The sequence below is a fragment of the Triticum urartu genome, unplaced genomic scaffold (genome assembly GCF_003073215.2).
Source record: "Triticum urartu cultivar G1812 unplaced genomic scaffold, Tu2.1 TuUngrouped_contig_7336, whole genome shotgun sequence".
In the NCBI taxonomy this organism is placed as follows: Eukaryota; Viridiplantae; Streptophyta; class Magnoliopsida; order Poales; family Poaceae; genus Triticum; species Triticum urartu.
In genome coordinates, this window is record NW_024118171.1 from 6209 (window position 1) to 13823 (window position 7615).

Here is a 7615-nt window from a genome sequence, read left to right on the forward strand (position 1 = left end):
TGAAGCCCCATAAAATCTTTGCACGTATCTACTTTATGAAAACCATGCATATTTCAGTATTCATATATGGTTGTCACTGCAAAGCCACCCTTTGAAGCTGAATATGGTTGTCACTGCAAAAACATGCACATTTCAGTGGCTTGTACTCCATCACTAATTACGCAAAAAGAAGTTGAATATGATTGTCACTGCAAAGCCACCGTTTGAAGCATAACTAACATCAGACTGGACCATCCCGGATTGAGCATATCACAAGCATACATATCTTGATGAGACATGGTAGCATCATTTTTAGTACATGGCCAACAAGACAGAGTAAATATGATCACCACTCAACATGCATTGCTATTTAAAACGATAAGCTCTACTATCTTGATGGTCATAATAGAAAAGCTCTAGCATTCCCCTCCAGTTCTACCACTTCTTGCTCATAAGCTTCTTGTTCTGGGAGAGGTCACACCAAGCAAACACGATTCAGTTGAGCACAGACACGTACAGATGCATAATCAAGAACACAGTTAAATATATCTTCCATAGAAATTCTCTCAATCGTCAGAAAGGGAAGACTTTGATAAAAGCTTCTTATATCCATCTGCAGTCTTGATGTTTCCGGTTGTCAGGGCATCATGCATCTACAAATACAAGGAAAAAAATATACTTTACATTACAAGGAAAGAAATAGGAAATTATGTTCTCTAATCCTGATCGTGTATATGTATTGAACAATTAATAATGCAATTCAAGTTCTTTTGCTAACTCATAGATGACAAAAGTAAAACCTTGATGCTGCAGCACAGAGGCACATGTCAGACCACTGAAGAGAAAACGAAAAGAATATCGTACGACAAAATATATTTACAGTTTGACAATGACTGATCAATTGTATCTATTTTCACAGCTCGTCATCCCAATAAGACTTGCATACAACTTACGACCGGCTATACTGATGTATTGATATTACATTATAAGTTTTATGGCTCAATGGATGGTTAGCAACCGAAGGACTATCCCAAGTCAAGCCCAAGTAGGTCAAAACAATCAGCCATTTACTCCCTCCAATGGACATTTCCTGCTAATTATATCCTGTGACCTAATATTGCCTTAGTGCACACATATTTGCTGACAGCAGCACTACAAGTGCAGGCCACAATGTTTTGCATGTGCACTGAAGCTGTTGGTTTCCACTCCTGTAAAGCGCCTCTTATTGGTCAGGTACTTTTAATTTAGCACCAAAGACACAAAGAAATGGTGATTTTGTGGTAATATGAGTATAAACAATACCATTTGTTTGGAAGGAAAATTATAGACAAATTCTATACTGGACAGAGAAGCCACTGGAAAATTTAATCACTCCAGAGCAGTCATGGGTTCGAGAAGAATAATATTACCTATGACCAGTAAACCACAAAGATAGCCTAATGATGGACATACAACAATGGCAAAGAAATTCAATAAGAAGCATTAGAGAATTAATCTCTGCAGACGAGGTAGCATCGCTGAAATCTTGATTTTGAGCACTACTATTGACCGATTCCACGACTGCAAACAAATATTCAGCAAAAAACACCAAAGAAGGGATTAACGGAAAATTAGGTAATGACAAAATTTTCTTGCCTTTCTGGACTATATCTTCTCACCTGGTAGTGTTGGTATAAATTTTGCAATTACTGGAACTGTGGGCTCTCCTGAAGGCTATGTCTCACTACTTCCCTCCATTTCAGTTCAAGATGCAACACCAAAACAGCGGAGAACAAACTTAGTACTAGTTGACGAGCTTCGATCTATCCGTCGTACGCAGAGAAGAAATTGAGAAATCAGCCCCAATTCCAAGATTGTAATGTTAAGGTTGCAAACTAAAAAGATATACAGAAAGAGAGTCTTTTCTACATACAAAAGGTGAAAAAGTTGCCATTGTTCTTTTTGCAATCGTAGTATCATAAAAGCTACATGAGGAAAACCAAAGAGCTAGTATAATTGTTTCACCAAACCAAATTTGTCATGATTGTAGTTTCAATGACATTATACTGGAAAAATAGATATTGAACTCTCAGAAATCAGTGAAGTGGAACACATTGCAAGTGTAACGAATTTCAGTCTTGTGCCTGCAAGCACTTCACATGCAGGTAATTTAATAGGTAGATGAGATTAGTTTGTTCCCATGTACAATATCCGAGAAGAGGATGAAATTTCAAAATACAGAACTGCTCGAAAATCTAGTATAAGCATAGCAAGCTTGTCCAGTGATTAATATTTATGTTCATGGATACGAGAGATATCCAATGTTTTAAATAGCGGGCTATGGCATATAGCGGCGACCCTTAAAAACAGCTATAGCTGAGCTATAGCGGGCTATAGCGAGGCTATAGCGGCAAATTGTGCATGAAATCATTTAGCGGCAACATGCTCAAACAGCTATAGCGGAGCTATAGCGGGCTATTTAAAACTATGGAGATATCCCTGTTATTCCTATCAAGTTGAAAGAAACCATATCCCAGCAGCGCATGAACTAGCTGCTCAGTCAAAAAATTTAAGTAAGCAGACATTATATTTTTTGTTATGGCTAATCAACACCGAATCTTTCCAAATTAACTGAATTTGGTACTCAAATTAGCTTAGCCAGAATCACAGGCATCAAATGCCCCAACATAATCTAAACATGTACTACTAATTTCCACCATCTCAACAATGTCCTGATTTAGATTTATGGCATAGGCATACGGTCTCCCCTAGGCATACCGACAGAAGATGGGACAGTGGCTGTTGTCCTCACGCTTCAGAAACCATCCCAGTGAAAATTTGTTTCCCAAACCAAACGATACAACCACCCAAGGAGCTAAGAAGCTCCGGGATCAAGATGGAAGAACGTGGGCGCGGGCGGAGTCGAGTACCTGCCGAGGGCGCGGAGGTCGTCGAAGTGGCGGTGCATGGAGACCTCCTCCTTGGCAACAACACCCTCGTTCCTCTCGATGCGCTGTGCGGCGGCGCGCTGGCGGTGACGAAGAGCAGAGTACTTGTCCGCACAGGGGAGGTCTGTCGAGGCAGCCAGGAAGCCGACGACAAGACGGTCGGGTGCTGGATCTGGACCTCCGCTGGGCGCAGTCGCCCAGCTAGCCACCGGATCTGGCCCGCCGCCACCGTCGGCAAGCCCTTGCTATCGCCCAGCTACACATTGGAGGATTTTGGGTCTGCATTGTTGCGTTCTTAGGAAGGAGGAGGTGGTTCTAAAAGCAAAAGGAGTAGAACCAAGGGAGTTTTGTGCAAATAACATAGTGCCTGTGTGCTCAGATCCACCCACAATAATCTGGGCCCTTCATCCAGGATCAGATGGCCCAGCCATGTTTTTTCTATTTTTGCACCCATGGCCCTTCTTCTATTGTAGTCGCTCCCTGTTCATTCAATCATACAATCCACCCGCGGCCCATGTAGAAAGCTAACATACTACTCCACGACATCTCTGTATATTTTCTGCTGACTGGCGCCAGTATACAACTGAAAATTCACGATACACACATCCCAAAGGACGAACAGTTGGTTGAGATTCCGAGCTTCATGGTGCTTGTCCTGCAAAACGCTCCTCTCGTATTAAAATCCCTAAAAGCCTAAAAGGTCATATATTTAGAAATAGAGGGAGTACTTACCTAATAATACACTAGAAACCACTTTTAAGTTTTTTGCGAGACAATATGCTTTAGGAAGCTCTATCATGATATTTGACGATATTAAAATAAATATGAACGCACAAACGCACACATGTGCTATATAATTTATGCAAATCGTCAAAATATGAATTATGTTAAGATAAATAACTTAAATTTGGCATAATTGTTTTGTTGATGTACGTCACAGCCGTATGACAAAGAATACAATAACTAATATTTAGCAATGTTGTTGTGTGATTAACTATGCCAAGTAAGTGCAACACATCATACTTGTTTATGTTATAGTCTAATGAAATAATATGTTTAGACGAATATAGAAGTTTAGTATGAAAATATAAGTATTTTTTTATTTCGCCACAGGGCTCAAACTACAAAATTGTATATAAATTGCTTCTCACATGGGAATCATTTCTGCCAAATGTTTATTAAGATCCCACACCATAAGTTGGCTGTTAGCAGAGGCAGACCCGAGCAAATTTGGTTAACTAAGGCTGAACGATAGACCATGCACCTGCCAGAACAAACAATTGGACATCCGCGGCGTGTCAGTTATTGATCAAAGTGCATGGCCTGTGACCGTAACTACAAATAAGACTAGAATTTACTGATGCATACCGAGCCAACGCGTGTCACAACCAGGCAACCGGTGTGTCCGTCGTCCAGTTCTGCTGCCGCGAGATTGCCAGCCATCTTGTCAAACATTTTCCAGTCCATCAGCAGAAACTAGCATCATCATTCAGCACAAGAAAGCATTGGACATTTTTATCTTTGCACAAGTAATTACTATAAGCGATGCTACTTCACTATCAACTATCACGTAAAGAGCAAGCACATATTGTCAATTTATATTGAACTTAATTTGCAAGATTCAGTTGCCAACTACTATATACTCTATAAATTTCTAGAGATATACTCCCTCCGTTCCTAAATATAAGTCTTTTTAGAGATTCGAATGTGAACTATATACGAAGCAAAATGAGTGAATCTACACTCTAAAATACGTCTATATACATCTGTATGTAACCCGTATTGAAATCTCTAAAAGCCTAAAGGCCTAATAATACACTAGAATCCACTTTTAAGTTTTTTGTTAGATAATATGATTTAGGAAGCTCTATCATGATATCTGATGATATTAAAATAAACATGGACGCACAAACCCACACATGTGCTATATCTAATTTATGCAAATCGTCAAAAATATGAATTTTGTTAAGATAAATAACTAAATTTAGCATAATTGTTTTGTTGATGTACGTCACAACCGTATGATAAAGAATACAATAATTAATATTTAGCAATATTATTGTGTGATTAACTATGCCAACTAACTACAAAACATCATACTTGTTTAGGTTATAGTCTAATGAAATAATATGTTTACGGATATAAAAGTTTAGCATAAAAATACAGGTATTTTTTGTTTCGCCACAGGGCCCAAAATATGTTTGGACAGGTCATGAACTCACCTGATATGTTTCTACGGGTCTCGTACGAGGACTTCGTCGCTTTCCAGGCCACCGGCTATCAGCCCTGACAGAGAGCCTGCCTGCAGAGCATTGGACCAACTCACCCTACTGAACGCCTCTGTGGAATTGAACGACACCACAGGTTCTACGAGGATGTATAACTTTCTATGCCAACCTTCGGGTGGTCCGCAGAATGCGTATCTGTAAGTGCATCTAGTGCCACCCCTAGTTGGTTTTGGAGTATTGACGACAAACCTGGTTGAGGGACTAATGTGTTTGTGAGAATTACAGGATAACACAGGTAGAAGTCCCTCATTGATTCGGTTTTCCTACCAGAGATGACCCCTAAAAATGAATGAAGACATTGAAGTCAAAGGTGGTATGTGAAGACATTCACATTGAAGACTATGACAAGAGAAGACATCGCATGAAGACTATGGAACGCGAAGACTTAGTTGTTTCGTCGTTCTTTTTTTCTTTGTTGAGTCATAGGAACCACCGTACTGTTAAGTGGGGTCCAAGTGAACCAGTCAGAATGACTGAAGTGATGCTTAACCAAATCTTATGTCTTTGAGTGAAGACTATGAGAGCAAATCTTGTCCAGAGTTGGATAAGTCAGTTTTGCTTGTAGCCCAAGTAAAGTTGCCGTGTGTGTTTGAAATCTGACCATTGGAACACGTGTCAGTTCCTTAGTGACCAAGGGTCATTTCGGACAAATCAGGTCGGGTTGTCTAGTGGCTATAAATAGCCCACCCCTTACAACCATAAACGGTTGGCTGCTCAGAGTTAGTGCACGGCTTTTGTCGTTTGAGAGCAACCCACCTCGAAACCTTTGAGAGAGAATTCCTTGCAAGGATAAAGTCCTAAACACCCAGAGCCAAAGAGTGTTAGGCATCACTTAAGTCTTCATCTCTGTGTGATCTGAAGACTTATTACACTTAAGGACTGTGAATCCTCCAGCCGGTTAGGCGTCGCGTTCTGAGCATCCAAGAGTCATTGTGGATCGCCGGTGAACGAAGTCTGTGAAGGTTTGGAAGTCTACCTTGAAGACTTACCAGAGTGATTGGGCGAGGACTGGGTGTCCTTAGCTCAAGAGGAATAAGGTGAAGACGAGGTCTTCTGAGTTGAATCTCAGCCTCCCTAACCAGACGTACAGTTGTCACAACAACTGGAACTGGTCCAACAAATCATTGTCTTCAACGAGTCACTGGTTTCATCCTTCCCTTCCCTTTACTTACTGTTGGTCCTTGTGAAGTTATTGTATGATTGCTTTATCTTTTGTCTTCACTGAGTGACTGCTTGTTCTGATTGGCTTCACAATATCTTCCTACCTGATCTTTACTGCCTAACTGCTATTAGTCATTGTGCTTTCACTCCATTGAATACTTGACTATGGTTTGCCTAGTGTAGTCTACCTTCCTCTGCATGGTAATAGGTTTATTTTTATTGTTTGTCTTCGAAACTTCCATGTTTTGAAGATTTTCATAAAAATCGCCTATTCACCCCCCTCTAGTCGATCACTAGCACTTTCAATTGGTATTAGAGCAAGGTACTCCCTTGTTCTGTGTGATTCGGTTTAACCACCTGGAGTTTTAGCTATGTCGACTGCAGGGATAATCAAAGTCTCCGCTACGTGCCTAGTCTTCGATGGAACTGAATATCCCTACTGGAAGAATAAGATGTGCATGCATCTTGAAGCCATTGATGTCGACCTATGATATGTCGTCAAGAATGGCGTTCCCAAGGATGGTGAAGGTGTCACCGCTGCTGATGTCAAAAAGTTTGTTCAACTGGACTCCACTACCAAGAACATCATCTGTGGTCATCTGACCAAAGGGCAGTATGGCCGTGTGAGTGCTTTGGAAACATCTAAACTAGTCTAGGACTGGCTGTCCAAGGTCAACGAAGGCGTCTCAACCCAGAGAGATAAGAGAATCAGTGTCCTTCGCAACCTCTTCAACTACTTCAAGAGAAATGAGAATGTCCAGCTCACGTTTGATCGGCTCACTAACATCACAAATGAGTTTCAAGCCCTCGGCGCCACTGAGATCATCAAGCATGAAGTCGTCAAGACACTCCTGAGATCACTTGACAGCTCGTTTGACACTTGTGAAGAAGTTCCAAAAATTCACCAAGAAGAAAGGCTTCAGAAAGTCCTCACGATCAAGCTTAAGGAATGATGAAGTTTCTGCTCATGACTACAAGAAGAGAACATGCCACAAGTGCAAGAAACATGGCCACTACATCTCTGAGTGTCCGCAGTGGGACAATGAGAATAAGAAGAAAAAGAAGAGCAAGGAGTATGATTCTGACGACAAGAAGAAGAAGAAATACTCAAAGTCTTCTTCCAAGTCTTCCTCAAAGTCTTCATCACACAAGAAGAGCTCATCTGGCAAGGCACGTGCGTTTGTTGGCAAGGAAATGGATTCAGAGGAGGAGTCCGCTTCTGAGGAGGCGGAGGTGGAGTCTGAGGAGGAGTTCGATTCT

The 7615-nt window shown here is 41.0% G+C and overlaps 1 long non-coding RNA gene across 2 annotated transcripts; it reads right to left on the bottom strand.

The window, feature by feature from the left end:
* Positions 1 to 240: 240 nt before the first annotated feature.
* On the bottom strand, positions 241 to 3656 carry LOC125531516. 2 transcript variants are annotated; one of them, XR_007293303.1, is made up of 3 exons: positions 2889 to 3233; positions 1638 to 1781; positions 241 to 1539 (listed from the first exon to the last, which is right to left on the bottom strand). It is a non-coding gene; the product is annotated as an uncharacterized LOC125531516 (long non-coding RNA). The 2 variants fall into 2 exon arrangements; XR_007293302.1 differs by having other exon boundaries at positions 241 to 1781; positions 2889 to 3656.
* Between the last annotated feature and the right edge of the window lie 3959 nt (positions 3657 to 7615).